This window comes from Piliocolobus tephrosceles, chromosome 1, assembly GCF_002776525.5.
Source record: "Piliocolobus tephrosceles isolate RC106 chromosome 1, ASM277652v3, whole genome shotgun sequence".
Lineage (NCBI taxonomy): Eukaryota > Metazoa > Chordata > Mammalia > Primates > Cercopithecidae > Piliocolobus > Piliocolobus tephrosceles.
In genome coordinates this window covers 52,827,530-52,846,531 of record NC_045434.1, presented here as the reverse complement: position 1 = coordinate 52,846,531, position 19,002 = coordinate 52,827,530, and the positions used below count along the sequence as shown (strand labels likewise).

Here is a 19,002-nt window from a genome sequence, read left to right as displayed (position 1 = left end):
TCTTCTTCCATAATACAAGTATTGTAGTCAAGTACTTGACTACTCAGATATGCCCTATTATATACCTCTTTCTCTGTTAAATGTAAACCCATTATTAAGTTCTCCCTTAGTCTATTTTGGCTGCTATAACAAAATATCATAAACTGGGTAGCTTATAAACAACATGTATATATTCCTCAGTTCTGGAGGCTGGGAAGTATAACATTAATGTGTTGGCAGATTCAGTGTCTGGTGAGGGTCCTGATCCTTACAGAGGGTGTTTTTTTACTGTTTCCTTACATGGTGGAAGGGGCTAGTTGGTTCTTCACAGTCTCTTTTATAAGGACACAAATCCCAGTCATTGGGGCTCTTTTTCATCATTCAATTATTTTTGTAAAAGCCCCATCTCCTAACATTATCATTTAAAGGTTAGGATTTGAACATATGAATTTAGAAGGGAGACACGTACGCTTAAACCATAGTAAGTGCTCACCCACGGAATTGGAAGTGTCCCACTTCCTTGATAAAGCCTGCCTTCAAATGATAATAGGCTTTCCCAAACTCTTTTCTTTTAAGGGGGAATATGCATATATCAGCCTATCTTTGTCCTTGACAATGGTAATACTCAAGGAAATGGAAAAGTTAAAATCTGTGAAGTATTCCTATTTCTGAAAAACCACATGAAATATAATTCACTTGCTTAAAATGCAGTGAGAATAACAAACTGCTTCTTCCCCACCCCCAATAAGATACTGCATTATTGGTACTGCTTTACTTTATCCAATTAATACAAGGCCAGAAGTCCTTCACCTTGTGGACTCAGCTTCTTTCTCTGCAGGGACCAATCATTAATGGGCCTAATAGTACAGTAATGGCCCCATTTTCTCCAGTAACTACAACTGGAAATCAGGCTTATTGCCCTAAACTTGAGGAGGGTCCTCAGCTTAACTATGCCAATAAACTATGTGCTTACGTAGATTCCACCTTTTGGAAAGTAGTGGAGTTTAGAGATTTGCATTAGAATTTCTTAAAATCTTCCTTCTAGATGAGAGCTATTAGGTGAATTATTTAACTTCCCTATTGTATTGTCCTGTAAAACAAAAAATACCTACATAGATAAAATGTGAGAATGGAATAGAATTTTAGAAAAAGTTAAGTTAAATTTACTTTTCCTGTTGTCTTAGAGTTGTCATTGCTGTCCCTGTATTGATGATAATGGATGTTAAACAGTCACACATTCAAAAGAGTGATGCTGGTGAATCCTGCTAAGACTCTAAAAAGTGGCCAACAATATGTTCTAGACTCTCCAATCCATCCTCTACTTCCAGCCTATGTATGGGAGAAAGCTGGAGGGCCGTGATAGGGCTTGATTAAAGTCAGGAGTTCTTTGAAAACAGATATTTGTGTAACAGAGAATATGATGGTGTTTTCTACCCCCAGCCATTGGAGAGGGGAAAAGGACGATAATTCCCACATGCCAAACCCAGGACCATGGGAGGATTGGTGCCATTATAAAATCCCAGGAGAGTGAGAGATATTTAACAGTGTTGATATGTATCCCTCAGATTTTGGAAAGTAAAAGTCTGGTGTCTGACTTGTGCAAAAGAATCAAAATTTAGAAGATAACGGCAGGTCTTCTGATAGCCTAGGAGTGAGGAATCAGTGCAAGGAGAGTTAAGCTGCAGTCAACTACAGTAAACTCAAGCTGTGTTAGATCCATTTTGAAAAGACCTGACCCAGATGCATACCTGAAAGGTCATCTGTGTGGGCAAATTGCTTGTTTTGTGAACACAGTGTTTCATTTTTTTCTTCCTTGATGACTCATTATAGATAAATTTTCTCCCTTTTGTACAATGAAATAGAATAGCAAGAGATCATTTACAGGTTTCTTAGTTTAGGTTAATAATCAACTTGTAAATTAAAGGTAAGGTGTTGAATCAGAATAATACTTGATCATAAAAATAAAATGATGATACCAAATTTCTATGTCTGACATGACACGGATTCCTCATATAAACAGGGAATTCATGTTTGACTCTCAATGACCATCACACAGTAGTGTAAATCCTTTAACAGAAACAGACTTTGTAAGTTTCACTTAATAATTATTTTATCTTTGCTTTAAAAATTAATCAGTTACTATTTTTCTACTGTTAGTATTTTGGACAAATGGCAAAAATGAGTCAGTTTTTAGAAGATAAATAGTTGTTATTTCAAAAAGAAAAGGAACTTGAAGTTAAGAATAATTTTGTGATACTTTTCATATCATTCACAGTAGAATCACTGAGGATGGTTCAATAATAAAGAGCTTGTTGATTCAATGGTCTGTGGAATTGCATCAGCCTTTCATCTCATATTGATGTTAATATCGTGCCAAGATGATTCACATAAGAAGTCATGCACATGATTTTGTCTCAAATTTTGGTTCTGAGCCAAGTAATAAAACATTGTGAATCCAATCTTATCACTAGCATAATAGTAAATATTAGCTGTGAAATAAAAAAAAAATAATCTCATTAATTTTAGAGATCATGATCTGCAGTATAAAAATATTGCTTTAATTAATCAAATTGTATTTCAGACAATGTGAAAATACTTTCACTTCAACGGCATGAAGATTACATAGAAGAAAAAGCCAGATGCAGGTCTTTATTTTTCCTCATTCATTGATCTTCACTAAGTTATTAAAAAAAATGGGTATGTATTAGGCATATGGGGTTTATGTGAGATTTTAATACAAGCATAAGTTACTATTTTTTAAGAAGTGAAAGAGGAGAAAAATTAACACTAAAAGTGCTCCTGGTAATTTTCTCAAAAACTTTATTCAAGACTCGTAATAATCTCACAAGTAAGTCTTTATTATCTCTGTTTTTATAGACAAAAAATTCTAAGTGTCATAGGTTAAATGATTTCACCAATTCAAAAAGGTAGTAAGTGATTTAGCAGGACTAAACATCTTTTCCAGATTCTAAATAGTGTGTATGATTTTCCCATAAATATTACGTATTCTTGAAGCTAAAGAGATTGTGGAGACAAAAGTGACTCCCTCTTGATCTACCATGTTGATTTCTGATTAACTCTAGTCCCATGAATGCCTCCTGATTCTTACTTTATTTACCATCCTTACAGTTCTTACACTTTAAGGACTTTAGTGTAAGAAATGTCAGTCTTGATGTTATTGCACAAATTATAGGCTATGATATGCATAACATTCTTGCCAGTTCTGGAGAGTTGTCTGTAATCGTCTTGCTGAAGCACTATACCTTTTTTCCCTATGGCATATAAGCCTATGGGATAAGCATAGGGAATATATTCCCTATGGAATATAAGTCTGGGAAGTGACAGTGTAGAGATCTACCTGCCTTGTGGCCTCCCAAGGCCCCACTTCTGTCTCTAAGTTCCCACATTAAAACATCTTTTCCTGACAAACTGGATATGTCTGCCTCGTTCTTTGGTTTCTGGGCTCCTATGGTGTTTGGGGGCCACTTTGCACATATGACCCTTTCACAGAACGGAGATATAAATGGGAATAAAGCTACAATCATAATTTAGGACTAATCAATATCTCTACAGGCAAAAGAAGGTAGAACTTCAATTGTTCCTTAGAACAACATGGACTGGTGTTTTCGAAAAAGCAAAGTGGAAATGATCAGGCAGCAGGGACTCTATGCAGAAAAAAGTAAGAACCAAAGAAGAATTTCTCAGAAAAGGGGATTTGAAGCACAATTGTCATCAGTTCATAGGAGAATTTTGAAGGTAAATAGCTTAATGTTTATCAACTGACCCCTTCCCCAGAGTTCCAACCGCGTATCACTGATATCCAGAAAAGTGATAAATTAGCTTTTACTCACCAGTGTCTTAGATATTCCATACCTTACAGTCCACTAAGAGCAAGTGTATCTCATATGCTGCTTTTATTTTTAATATATGGAGATCATGATCTTATTAGTTGGCAGCACAATGCATTTTGGTGTGCAGCATAGGGAACAACTGTCCTTTTGGTTGTCTATTATTATCTCATTCACAGTTTGCTATGTAACATCTCTCAATGCCTTGCATGGCACTGCAACCTTCTAAGTAACTTTTGACCTTTTAATTTGAATATGAGATTATTATTATTTTTACTCAGATATATTATGGTTCTTAACATTTTCCTCAGTAGAATGATACTTTATGATTTTCTCTTAATTATTTCTTAGTTCTCTATCTTTTTGAAACCAAGTATTTGAAATGCAGGTAAGTCCATAATTAAACTCTGTGTGCCTGAAAGTGAAGAATCAGGGCAATTACTTTAATACATTCAACTCTAATGCAAATTTCAGTAATTAGTCGTGTGTATTTGTTTATCTAAGCATACGTAAACATAGAAAAGGTACAGTAAAAAATATTATTTTAATCTTATGGTACCACCATCGAATATGTGGTCTGTCATTTATCAAAAGTCCTTATGTGGCACATAACTCACAGGAAATGAGACGAAGAGTTGTAAAGGTGTCTTAGTCAGCTACAGCTGCTATAAAAAAAAAAAATCCATGCACTGCTTATAAACAACAGAAATCTATCTTTCATAGTTCTAAAGATTGGAAGTCTGAGATCACGATGCTGGTATTGCCGGATTCTGGTGAGGGTCCTCTTCCAGGTTGCAAATTGTCAACTTCTCACTGTGTCCTCATGGGGCAAAAGGGGCAAGAGAGCTCTCTGACTTCTCTTTATAAGGACACTAATCCTGTCTGTGAAGGTTCTGGTCTTTTAATGTAATCACCTACTGTAGGTGCCATTTCCCAATACCATCACAGTGGGGGTTAACATTTCAACATGTAAATTTTAGAGGGGTCACAAATTTTTAGTATATAGCAAGGGGTGTATATTTTTGGCAAGGGTTACTTTTATTACTATCGCAGGGATTAGTAAGAGCTATAACGTTGTTGCTTTAATGCTGTAGTGTTTGTTGGTATTGGCTATGAATTATAGTATTTTGATTGTAGCACGTGTGAGTATTTTTGTTGTAATATTGGGTGAACACAATTTCTGGACATTGCATAAATGAGACTTGATAGACAGTGATTCACTGTTCTGTTTGTTTGATAGCACTAGTTAATAAAGTGTGTTTTATTTTGTTGATTTGAAGTAAAATTTGGCTGATAGGACTTAGAAGGTGTCATTGAGTCACAAGTGATATCCAAGAGTCTGATTTAGCTGGAATGAGTGTTGCTACTAGAAGTAGAATAGGAGGAGGAGTGCTAGCCTAAGTGTTAATGTTCGTGGTGATGTTACTAGGACTGACCTACCCAAATAGTCAACAGTGTGGTTCCATTATCCCCAGACTGACTCATGCTATTTTCCTGGTATACAGATTGCATGCTGTTTTCAGTCATATCTTGTCAGTGATAGGGTATAAATTACCAAAACTAACATGATTCTGCAGTGGATGTGTAGTAAGAACTTTTCAGATAAGAAGGAAAAACAACATAGTAGAGGGTAAAGTTGGAGGTCATCTTCAGCAAGAAGCAGGAGATCTGATTTTACCCTTGGTATCCACCAAATGATATTATCTGGTCTGGGGTGGGGGGGGGGTAATTATTTCTACATCATGTTGAATTTCTACATGTTGAATTTTCTACAAGAGACAAGAAAAAGATGAAATTATCCAGTGATATTCCTTTGGTGTTGGCAGTACTGCCAGGGCTCCCATGCAAATTGGTTTGAATTTTTCTGTGCAAACTAGCAATTGTGGTTGTGTCTATTGTGGGTGTATATACCAGCAGAGATCTCAGTGTCTCTCCAGGTGGTCTCCTTATTGGCTGTGAATTTAAATATGATGTACTTATGCCATAAAAGTGTGAACTTAATATTACTAGGTCTATGGCAAGTATTTTTAACCACTTGGAAGGCCATTGTCATCCAAGTTCTCTCAATAGGTCCTGTTTTAAGGCCCATATTTCTTTTATGATACATATTCCTGTAAAATAGTAGAGTAAGTGAAAATACCAAGAAATATTAACGTGTAATGTTGATTGTTCAAATAACCAAGAGCACCTGCAAGGCTTCTCCCATGCTTATAGTTTATGACATTTACAAATGGCAGTTGGCAGGCAATTCAAGTGCCAATATATACCAATCTGAACAAAGAGGGACATGCAATTGTCCACCAAACCAAACATGCACATAGTCATTGACTCAGAAACATGTACTATGGCATATTTAACCACATGCTGGGGTTGCTTCTGCCAACCTGATTTTATGTAACATAGAATAATACGCTCCCCTGTCCAAGTTCCCCTGCGAACTTCATTTGTCGTAATGAGCCTATTCCAATAACTCTCCGCATCCAACAATAATGTACAGAGACTGATATCATGCAAATATCTGGACAATGATAAATTGAGCCCATAACTGATTTAGTAGACCCAAGTGCTCATATCATACATGCTTATTTTACCCTAAACTTTACCAACACTGTCTGCAATTACACCAAACTATAAAAACTTCCCTTCATAGAGATACAGAATAGAGGAAGTCTTGTGGGCCTCTAAGGGAATCAAATGGCTTTCCCTCATCAGACCCTGGATGATATTTCCTGCACTTGGATTTGGATCAAAATTCCAGTACATTTTTACTCAGCAGTGGAAGCCCACCATGCCTCCTCCTTCCAAAGTTCTTGCCTCTATAAACCACACTAGCCAAAAGTTTCCAATGCTACAAACGAGTTTTCCTAATAGTCTTCAAAGTGCTAACCACTTTAGGATCACACATTTCTGGGACAATAAGAATAGCATATGTACAACGTACCAAACACAATTAAAGAAACACGGTTATCCATGAGTAAGGTGTTAGCCACACAACTTAAACAAATGACCCAAGGACTAGAACGCTTGACTGAATCTTACCATACATTAGCGGTCATTATGTTAGGTAATTCCATAGTCCTAGATTTTTTACTGGCTACCAAATGAGGGATCTGTACTCCAGTTAAACATCTTGCGGTATGTGGATAGATAGGAACATGCAGCAAAGGGGCCATAATAGCACTGTACTGCCCAAAGAGATTGAGCAAATTAAAGTCTTTTCTGAGCTGTTTGCTTTGCTTTTCCTTAGTACATGGTCAGACAAGCTGCAAATTCCCTCTGAAATACTAGTTCACATCCTTTTAAGAGTTTGAATTTTAAAGATATTTCATCACTGTCTCTAAATGCAAGAATTAGATTGTAAAACAATACGAGACCAAGGAATGCGTTGTGATATACATAAGATAAGGATACCCTTTGTGTTGTTGACCCTCTGCTGTTTACTTCTTCATAGTAAGCTGGGGCCAATTAGCTCAGAAGGCCTCCAGCATCAAACCCAAAATTATTTGTGGTTTTACACATAGCTCCAAAAAGCAGATTATAAACAGCAACTTAGGCTATCTTCTATGTATATCATGCAAAACTGCATTTAACATCCATAAGCCATTGATAAAATAAACACTGTAGCTAAGAAGGAGCCTCAGCTGCTGCTGCCCTTTGGTGCTCTCCGACCCAGAGACCCCCTGCTGTGTTGCTGACTGATGTCACCCAGACACATAATCCTCCTAACTGGTACCATATCCCGTGGGAGTTCCTTTGCCTTCTTCTCCTTCTGTGTCATAGCTTCTGGATGGTCGTAGGCTATAATGGTCTTCCCAAGCATGCAAACTTGTTAAACTGTTACCCAAATAAAGCTCATTGTGTGTTTCTGCCACATGGCAATTATATCTTTTTCTCTGATCAGGCTCCAAGTCCCTTAAACTTACCACACTGGAGCCATAGGGAAATAGAAAAAGAGACCTGCAAATAATTAGTTGTATTTATTTTTTATTACAAAGTGGTCAGTTAAAATGCAAAGTGTTTTGACCCAAAAATCAGGAAGGGAGAACTTAGTCTGTAAGATGTAGGCAACTCAAAGCTAGATTATTTATTTGAATTCCTTCTAAAGTCTCAAGACTACTAGGAAATGGTCTTGAACCTTTGGAAGGAATTCAAATAAATAATCAGGCTAATTGAAACGTATCATGTCCAACATGATTATCCTTCTTAAAGCAAATTACAATTAGAATACTTTAACTTGAGAAATAAAGTCCAAATTGGTGTAAATCTATAGCTAAAATAGATATCAAGAAAAAATTAAAATGTTACCTATTTACTTTAATTCCAGGTCCCTATAGCCATATTTAATTCAGTTCTGACCATATTGTAGAATAGATTAAAAACAGCTGAAGACCACTTATGCTTTTGACCGGATGGGTTAACAAGGATCAGGTTTACCCTCCTATAGGAATAAATAAAAATTAACCAAATATATAAAATGGTGATCTTAGAGACTTATTATCAGGCAATAGGTAACAGTGATTCTGAAAGATGAGAAATAATGAGGCAAGTCCTAGAATTACTCCAGTGTATTGCCTTGAAAGAGTTTCCAGATCTTGGTATATATAGAGAGAACCAGATAGAGACTATGGAATCCTTGAGTTAAAGAGATGAAGCTAAGGGTTGAGGAATGACAAAGAAACTAGAATTTTTAGGACAGCATACCATAGACTAAAGAGATGCCCAGAAATAGAATTCTGGGGATCTTAGAGGATCACCCTGAAATATTCCATGAGTCATGACTAGCAATATGTAGGAGGAAACTACCCAAGGCCAGGAGAAGAGCATGAAAGATTAGAAGAAGAATATCCAGCACTCATAGAGTTTGTGGAGTAGTGTCTGTTCCCACTAAACAGGATGGAAAATAACATAATTGACAGGGCATTGGGTAAAGTACACAGAAAAGTAATGCTTTAGCAGTGGAGAACAAGTAGCCCTAGAATGAGGACTGCTCCAGAACCACCTAGCAAACTTCAAAAGCAAGACAAAAAAGGATAAAACTCTTTCCAAGTAGTTAACTTCATCACAAAACAAAGCTTAAGAATATTTATAGGCCGGGCGCAGTGTCTCACGCCTATAATCCCCACACTTTGGGAGGCCGAGGCGGGCAGATCACGAGGTCAGGGGATCGAGACCATCCTGGCTAACACGGTGAAACCCTATCTCCACCTAAAAATACAAAAAATTAGCCTGGCGTGGTGGCCGGCGCCTGTAGTCCCAGCTACTCGGGAGGCTGAGGCAGGAGAATGGCGTGAACCCGGGAGGCGGAGCTTGCAGTGAGCCGAGATCTTGCCACTGCGCTCCAGCCTGGGCACCAGAGCGAGACACCGTCTCAAAAATAAATGAATAAATAAATAAATACATACATACATATAAAAAGAATATTTATAGAAACATAGAAATGTCCATCATCCATAAAAGTAAAATTCAAATGTTTGAATCCAATGAAAAAATTAGCAGGCATGCAAAGAAACAGAAAAATGTGACCTATAATGAGGAGAGGAGAAAAATTAACCAAACTGTTTTCCATGCATTTAAAAAGTTAGAGAAAGAAGACGTTTAAAAAGACTAAAATGGAACTATTAAAGAAAAAACTACAATGTCAAATTTGAAAAATAACTTGATAAGTTAATGACTATGTAGAAATTGAAAAAATAATAAACTTGAAGGCATAGCAATACAAATCATCTATAATTTTACATAGACGTTAACGAGGAGAAGAAAATGGACAGCATCAGTGAGCTGCGGTACAACTTCAAGTTACCTAATAAACCTATAATTGGAGTCCCTAAAAAAGCGGAGTCCAAAAGAAAACTGACATAGTAATGGCTAAAGCTTTCAAATTTGGTGAAAACTACATACCTGATGATCTGAGAAGCTCAGTAAATCCCAATGAAAGACTACTATACCAAAACACATTATAATCAAATATTTCAAAGCTAGTGATGACAGAAAATCTTTTAAAAAATCCAAAGGAAAGAAACATGTTATGTACACAGGAAACAAATTAAGATTACATCAGCTGTCTCATTTGAAACAATGCAAACAAGAAGAGAGTAGACACAAATATTTAAAGATCTAGAATGCTGCAGAAAAAGAAACTGTCAACCCAGAATTGTATAGCCTGTGAAAACATGTTTCAAAAATTAAAACAGGAAAAGTGAGTTTAAAAAGGGAATAATAAATACAGTTTAAGGCAATGAAAAATTGAAATAATTAATCACTGGCATTCTCTCACCATCTAAATGTTAAGCTATATTTTTCAGGCAGAAGAAAAAGTGATACTTGATATAAACACAGATCTATGCCAGGGATTGGCAAACCATGTATCACAATCTGCCTAGCACCCTCTTTTTGTATAGCCATGAGATAGCCTGCTTTTTATACTTTTAAAAGATGATAAAGAAAAAAAGAGAGAGAATCTAAAACAGAGACTGTATGTGACCTGTAACTCCTAATATATTTACAGAAAACTTCAAATTCATCAGCTGTACAAATAAATGAAAGTACTGGAAATGTAAATGTGAATATGTGGAGAAAAAATTATACATCTATTTTTATTTAAATTCATTTAAAATATAGTTGGCTACTTAATTATAGATAACAGCAGCAAAATTGAAAGTGAAGTGTATCAAGTAGATGTAACAATAACAAACAAGTCCCAGCTGGAGATAAAAGGGAAGTCCATTATTTACTGTTCTTATAGTATAAGTGAAGTAATATAACATCATTTGAAAATAAAGAGTAATAAGTTAAAAATGTATTCTATCAAAATAAAGAATTGTAGCTAATATGTTGACAAAGAAGGTAAAATGGAATCACAAAATTAAATAAATCCAAAAGGCAGAGAAATAGAAAATAATCAAAAGAAATAGAATAAAGAATAAATGGGAGATACAAAGTGTGCAGCAAACTGATAGTTTTAAACCTAAAAATTTCCATACTCACATTTTATGTAAATGATCTAAAAAGTCAAAATGTACAAATAGAAAAATTAAAGAGAAGAGTAGCATAAAAAAAATAAATACCACCTTTAAGAAAAATACTTTAAATGTAAAGATATAAATATTTTAAAAATGTATACCAGGCTAAGACTGTCATACTATCAAAAGAAAGCTAAAGATTCTTTTTAAATATTAGAGTTCAGAGCAAACGATATAGCTAGGGGTAAAGTGGTCCATCTCATAATAATAAAAACATAAAGCATTAAAAGTTTAGATGTTTATGTATTTAAAAATGGTTTCAAAATAACAGAACTTAAGAATACATAAAGTCTAATAGGATTTTAAGACAAGATAGACAAACTAATAATGATAGCTGGAAACTTGAATACCACTTTCTATATAAGCGTTGATAGAATAGTCAGAAAATCATCCCAGGTATACAGTAGTTGACTTGAACAATATAGATTAATTGAAATTAGGTCAACTTACCTGATCAAATTTAATGTATAGAGTAGTCTACCCAATAAAGCAGAATACACATTCTTCTGATGTTGAATACATGAAATTATTTGGGAAGTATTCATACTTTGTCATTTTTCTGGAAGAGTTTCTGCATGTAATAGTTTCACAAAGATTGATCATATGCTAGCAACTTTTAATAAATCAGCTATAATAACTAACAACTTTTAATAAATCCAAAATGATTCAAGTCTACAAAGTACATTTTCTGGCCACAATGGAATAAAATTTGATAATAAAGACAGAAAGATTTCTTGAGAAACCCCTAAGTAGTTTCAAAATAAACAGTCACTTCTAAATAACTGATAAGCCAGTGAGAAATCTGAAAGAAAATTACAAGTATTTTGACCTAAATGAAAAGGAAAAGATGACATTTGAAAATATACATTATATATTGCAAAAGCAGTATATAAGAAAAATTTTATACCACTGAATTCCTACAATAAAAGAAAAAGAAAGGTCAAAATCAAAATCAATAGTTTGTTTGTGAGAATAATTAATAAAGTTGATTTTAAACCTTTAACCAAATTAATTAGGAAAAGTGATATAAGTACAGTGTCTCTCTAGACACTAAAAAAATATTAGGAGAATGTTATGAACAACTTTATACAGATATGTTTAACAATTTATATGAAATGTACCAGTTTTTTGAAAGACATCAACTACCAAAGCTTACCCAAGAAGAAATAAATTGTAGAGTCCTATATATAAAGGAATTACATTTGTAGGAACAAATCTTCCAACAAATAAAATTCTATGTCAAGATTACATCGCCAGTGATTTCTACAATATATTTGAGAGAAAAATAATACACATTCTAAACAAACTCTTCCAGAAAAGTGGAAAGGAATACTTTCCAAGTGAATCATGTGTGCGGAATTAACCTGACACCAAAACCTAGACAGAAACACTTCAAGAAAACTACAGACCAAAATATCGCCTGATGAAAGTTGCAAAAAGCTAAAACAAAAACAAACAGAATACAACAATATGCAAAATGAATAATACATAGTGACAAAATGAGTTTTACTTAGGAATGCAAAAAATGCATTGTAGTTCACCATATTAAATTATTTAGAAAAACATCATCTCAACAGCCATGGAAAAAGTCATTTGACAAAATCTAGAATTCCTAATAAAAGTTTTCAGACAACTAGGCATAGAAAGCTTCCTCTACCTGATAAATACCATGTATGAAAATCTATATATCTCATCATATTTAATGGTAGAAGACTGGATGCCTTCTGCTTAAATCAGGAACAAAACAAGGAGGTCTACTCTAATCATTTCTGTTAAACATTTTACTGGAGGCTCCAACAGTGCAATAAAGCATAAAAATGAAACAAAAAGTGTCCAAATTGGAAAGGAAGAATTAAACTGTTTTTATCCACACAAGGAATAATTGTCTTTATAAAATGTTTGCTGGAATCTCCTTAAAATCTAATAGAACAGTAGTAATGCATATATGAAAGGATACACATAAATATAAATAATCTATTACATTTCTATATATTAGCAATGAAAATGAGAAACTAAAATGTAAAAATACCATTTACAATAGCATCAACAAGTGGTAAACACATAGAGATAAATCTGAAAAAAAATTGTGAAATATACATATGCTGAAAACTACAAAAAATTGCTGAAATAATTAAAGAACATAGAGAGAGATATACTGTATTCATGAGTCAGAAGACATATTAATCATTGAAATGTCGATTCTCCCTAAATTAGTGTACAGGTTCAATACGATCCCAAACAGAGGCCATGTCTGGGTCATATTAGGAAGACATGAAAATATCCAGAGTCTGGTGATACTCAATTGAAACTAAAGCTAAAATTTACATTAAAAAAATTTATAAGATTGAACATGTATTGATGCTAAAAAATAATAATTTTTGAAGCACCATGTTGTAGTAGACATAGTGTGCATATTATTACATCCTGGTACATTTAAATCTTGGCCCAACTGTTTTAAGACTCATATCTAATGTTTAGAGCTCTTCCTATTTATAAATAATAGGTGATAACACCTTCTCTTAAGGGTAGTCGTTTCAACGTGAGAGGTTATGTCTGTCATAAATATCAGAGGCATATGGCAAATAGTAGGAGCTCAAAAAATGCTGACTTTCTCAATTTTTTTTGTGTGTGTGAATAGTGAAGTCTAGAGTCTGTGCTTATCTCATGTGCTTACCCTTTATGACTAACATTTGGCAGAATTTCAACAAATGCCAGCTAAATTAAATCTTGAATCAAAATAATCCAGAGTTGCAAATAATTGCCAGGAAAAATATCCAAAAAAGTGCAGGAAGAACAACACACAAAAAATAGAGAAGAATAGGAATAGAAAGTGTCAAGTATTTTAGAGCAAAGAACCTTTTTAAAAGTTGCTTTTTTTTTTTCTGGTTGACTAATCAAGAGACTAGAAACTGGATTTTCATTGAAGACAAGTTTTTCATTACAGTGTGGTATTTATTTATTATTTTTAGAAGTATGAAGTTTAATATCAAAATTGCAAGACGGAAATAAAAACTGTGCTGCTACAGTCTGAAAAGTGAACACTTGTGCCCTAAAGTCAAGGAATAAATTATATATAGCTAATCTTAACCAGGTTAGAAAAATAAAACTTACAGGGTTTAAAAATCTTGATATTCTTAAACGAATTACTCAACAACATTGCCATTTGGGGGAAAAGGGAATAGAAAACATCATAGCAAAAACTAATATGATTTTTAACTTCTTTATCTCTATATACTTCTAATAATGATGGTAAATCAATTTAATGTCAGGTTAAAAACTGACTTTTAACTTTCTATCTGCAGGACACCGGCTATTTTTTATGTACATAGAAAATGTAGTTAAAAACCGTGTATCCAGAGAAGGAACTCTAACAGAATAATCAGAACAGAGACTGTGGTCCAAATGATATTCACAATATTTCTGAAATTGAAGAGTTCATTTGCAATTTTAGATGTGCTGTTTTTGACTAACAGAATAGAAAAATGAGGAAATTCACAGTTACATAAAATTTCTGAGTTGAATAAATATATCAATTGAGACAAAAAGAAATAACCCATATTTTTCATTGCTATGATAGCATTCAACTGCACACACGCATAAAAAATCTGTTAGATTTGGTTAACATAGTTTTTATACTATTTATTTCACTATGAATAAAGTGGAAAACTTGTGTATCTTATAAAGCATGTTTTGTACATAACATATAGAGTAGTTTGGATTTTAAATAAGAGTATTGCAGAATCAGGACTATACTTTTGAAAATTCATACATAATGCATTGAGAAAAATAGAGAAATATTAGTTAAAATTATTAATACATGAAAGAAAAGATGAAATACTAAGTTAATACAGTGGTAGCAGTGACGGCAAGCAAGGGGAAGTCTATTATATTTTGGTGTAGAGAAGTTATACGTGAACAAGAAAGTACATCTATTTTATATAACTCACAGGCTTCTAGCTTAAGAAAGTAGGTAATCACTGGTGTCTTTCACCAGCAGTGAATATAGGACAAGTATGTTATGGGGGAAGAGAAGCTTAATTTTATACCTGATGCATATGGGACACTCACGTATAAATGGAAGTTGAATACATAAGACAAATGCAGAAAATAGAGGCCTGAGCAGAAGAGAGATTCATCAGAAATAACTAGCATATCACAAGTAGAAATTCAGTGTTGAATATGGAACAAATTTTCCAAAGGAAGATGATAGAGTGAGGATAGATGACTAAGGAAAAAACTCTGGGTATCACTAGCCTTTACCAGTTGAATGAAGAAACAAAAGAGTTACCATGTAGTTTCCAAAAAACCTGAAGAAGACAATTCTTATTGATGATGACAGAGACATTGAGATGTATTCATTAAACACCTATTTATTGAGTATCAACTATGATACAATTGATCAACTATATCAATTGTAACAGATACTCAAGACATAGGAGATAAAATTAAAAAAGACATGGTAACGGTCTGCCCACAAAAAAGGTATAAGTCTAGAGGGCAATAAAGTTAACTATATAAGTATGTAACTTGGAGGTAAAGGGTGTGCATGAAATAGTGGAAGACAAAAACAGGTTAAATATAACTAAAAAATAAAATGTGATAGAGCAAGGACCATTAGTAGAGGTAACGAAAGAAGCTGAGAAAATAAGAAATAAAACAATTGACCACATTCTCTTCTTCTCTCTTCTATTTATTTCTCCAATGGATAATTATGGAGGAAGTGTCTATAGCACAAGCTGAGAATTGAGTCTGATGGAAAGAAATAATATTTATTTCCTTTCAATTTAGGTAACAGAGAGATCTCCAATCACGATGGTGCAAATTCTTGTTCTGCTACATATTAACTACGTGGATATTAATTAACCTCTGCAATATTACCTAACCATTTGAAACTTCAGTTTCATTATTTTTTAAAAAGATGCCAATATAAGTATCTATCTGATATTAAATAACATAATTATTGATAATGAATCTTTTTAGCACAATTCTTTGAATATATTAGCTGATCAGTAAAGAGTATTATTATGCGTTTTATTGTTTCTGAGAGTGTAGCTAAAAAGGAGAACACATATTTCTCTATGAGAATAAAAATTTGAGAAAATTCCTGAATTGTAAATTATCATTCAATAATTAGCAGAATGTTCACCAGAGATGGGGATTTGAAGAGGGTAATGAAGTATAAAAGAAAAATGAGAAAAGAGACTAATAGGCAGGGTCAAATGCCCTGATGAGAAATTAAAACATTAAGTTCTTAAAATACATAAAAACACAGAGTTTATTTTTCCTTGGGAGTGCTGGACATCTTAGGTGTAGGAAAAGAGATATATATATATATATATATTTTTTTTTATCGTTTGCTTGTTTTGTGGTTATAAAGAAATATCTTGTGAAATGACCATTCTTAATTATCAAATAGAAGGTTATCTACGTTCTCATTAGGTAATTGTCAATACAGCATACAGTTGAGGGTGGTATTGCAGAATAATATGTAACTAGAACATTTTGTAAGCAGTATGACTATTTTAAGTATGGCATTGATGATTTCCAGCATAAGCCAGTGCAGGTTCAAATGTATCCCAGAAACTCTGTAGTAGCTCTGATCCCCTTAATAGTAATTGGAGAAAGATGCACGAACCAGGAGATGAAGGGTACTGAGAGGAAGGGCGAAGGCACTATAGGTAAATGTAGATAGTAAAAGTTCTAACTTCTCTCTCCCTCTAAATTAACTTAACAAAGATTTATTAAGTGCCTTTATTAAGTGATTGGGACTATTTTAGGCACTGTTTATATAGAAATATACCAAAAGAAGCTTGTATTCCAATATTTAGCAAACTAGTTATCTTTCACTGTTGTGTTTGTGGTGTATTTTAGTCATAACATTAACAGAAAATACTAATTTTAAAAATACAATTTATAGTGTGATGCAATCTGTTGTGCACTTTGATAACATCTTAGCATTACAATTATTTTCTAGAAGAATACAGTTTCAATTTTATATGGCGTTAAATAGAAAATTAAACATAATGCAAAATAATTCACCTAAGCAGGAACTCAAAGATTTTATCCACTGCTGACATTTTATATGAAACTATGAAATGACTTAGAAAACATTTCAATGAGCTATCATTCCTTTTCAAAGAAACATAATACTCAAATGTATCACTTCATAATTTTTTTCATTCAGAGATTAAGAAAAATAGAAAACATGTAGACACATAATTCTTCAAAGTATATGTGTTACAAATCCTTTCTACATGAAGTACATTTATAGTTTTAAAATGCAATTTCCTTGAAAACATTCCAATGCAGCATTTCTTCTCTTTCCTTTTAAATTGTCATCTTATGAATAAATTTATCTTCAGTACTGAAAGCTGAGATCAAAACATTTAGCACCATAAGATCAGACTAGACTACGTATGAAAGTATCTGTAATAATCCATTGTAGAGTACTAAAGAAGTATTATTCATACTCGCTACTGTATTGCGAATTATGTGCAAGCACAGTTCACTGAGCAAAGTCAATGTTCAGTAATTATTAGTAGAGTGATTGAACAGATATCAGTTCCATTTTGTGGTTTGTTACTAAGAGTTTTAAAAATATCAATAATAAAATCATACAGTCTAAATTTTGATGAGCTAATTTGCATGTTTATTTTCACAGAAATTTATAAACATTTAATGATCTATAAAACTAAAATAGTAAAACACATTGACTAGTCCAAATGTAGAGTTTGCATTATGAAATCAGTTTTTTAAAAAATTTTTCTTCATAACCATTCTGATATCCCTAATCTTTCTTCCATGCAGTTCTGTTTCCAGGGGCCCATATCCTTTCCTTCTAGTTCTCTGCCTGCCCAGAGATTGTACATCTTTAGAGATGAGCAAAACTCTGCACTCTGCAACATCAGCACCCTCTGACTAATCAAAAGTTAAGTTGGCCCAGGTTTTAGTTTCTCTGTTAAGTCTTGTTGGAAAGTAATATAATAAATCTTATTACAAGATACAGCTGGTTATGTATACATTATATCTCTGGAGAAATTTGCATTTTAAGAGAAAGGTCAAGGATGCCTTAATTACAAACATTGTATTTTTGGTTATTTAAATAGTATCTGAGGAAATGGTGAAGATATATAGGAAGTGAAGAAAGATACTTGTATCTACCACGTGTGAAAGATTATCTCAGTAAATATAATTGGTTGCATATTCATCTACTATAATAATACCAAAAAAGAAGATATATATCTTCAAAGTTTAAGAAAATTCAGAATTTGTATATCAGCAAAATGACTGGCAAAGATAATGACACAATAAAGATACAAAAATGAATATTTTAAAATAGAATTCTGATAGGAAAACTGCTGATTTTAAAAATGATGTATGTAAAGGTGAGGTTGCTGTTAAACATTTTACACCAATAGAGAGATCAATTGGAATATTATATGAAGAAAAGAAATAATGGCTTAACTTTGTCAATAAAGCAAGCATCTAGCTCTGTTCTCCTGTCTTACTCTCTTTACTTCTATTGCACTCGAAATGATGGCAGAATTTTTGATTTATCACACTTTTAATTGGTCTCCTTGGTGACATGTTCCATATGTTTATTATTCATTTAGTCAAACTTCTCTCTGAGTTTACTATGATACCTGAATACTAATGTTTCTATTTTCCTAATCCTTAATAAATCATTTATTCAAAGACAGATCCAGTATAAAGAATCTCCGTTTATTATTTTCAGAAACTCCTATCCCTAGTTTTCACATTTCTTGCAGAATCACTGGAAATATTTTTCAAATAACAAATAGTATAAGAATGATACTCATAACCTGGGAAAAAGAAGTAAATTATTTGGTTGCTCTGATGCATTTGAAACCATTATAAGAATGTGTTTTATGACTGGGCACAATGCCTCATGCCTGTAATACCAGCACTTTGAGAGGTCAAGGAGGGAGGATCACTTGAGGTCAGGAGTTCAAGATCAGCCTGGCTAACATGGTGAAACTCCATCTCTACTAAAAATATAAGAATTAGCAGGGCATGGTGGCACATGCCTGTAATCTCAGCTACTCGGAAGGCTGAGACAGGAGAATCACTTGAACCCAGAGGAGGAGGTTGCAGTCAGGAGAGATTGTGCCACTGCACTCCAGCCTGGGCAACAG

At 33.5% G+C, this 19,002-nt stretch overlaps 1 long non-coding RNA gene across 1 annotated transcript in view; it reads left to right on the top strand.

Annotated features, from left to right (window-relative positions):
• Positions 1-18,334, top strand: part of LOC111536901 — a 40,035-nt gene extending 21,701 nt beyond the window's left edge. Inside the window, exons 2-4 of the long non-coding RNA XR_002729854.1 lie at positions 2,561-2,676; positions 3,553-3,735; positions 17,654-18,334. This is a non-coding gene — a long non-coding RNA (uncharacterized LOC111536901). The remainder of the gene's footprint in view (positions 1-2,560; positions 2,677-3,552; positions 3,736-17,653) is intronic.
• The last annotated feature ends 668 nt before the right edge of the window (positions 18,335-19,002 follow it).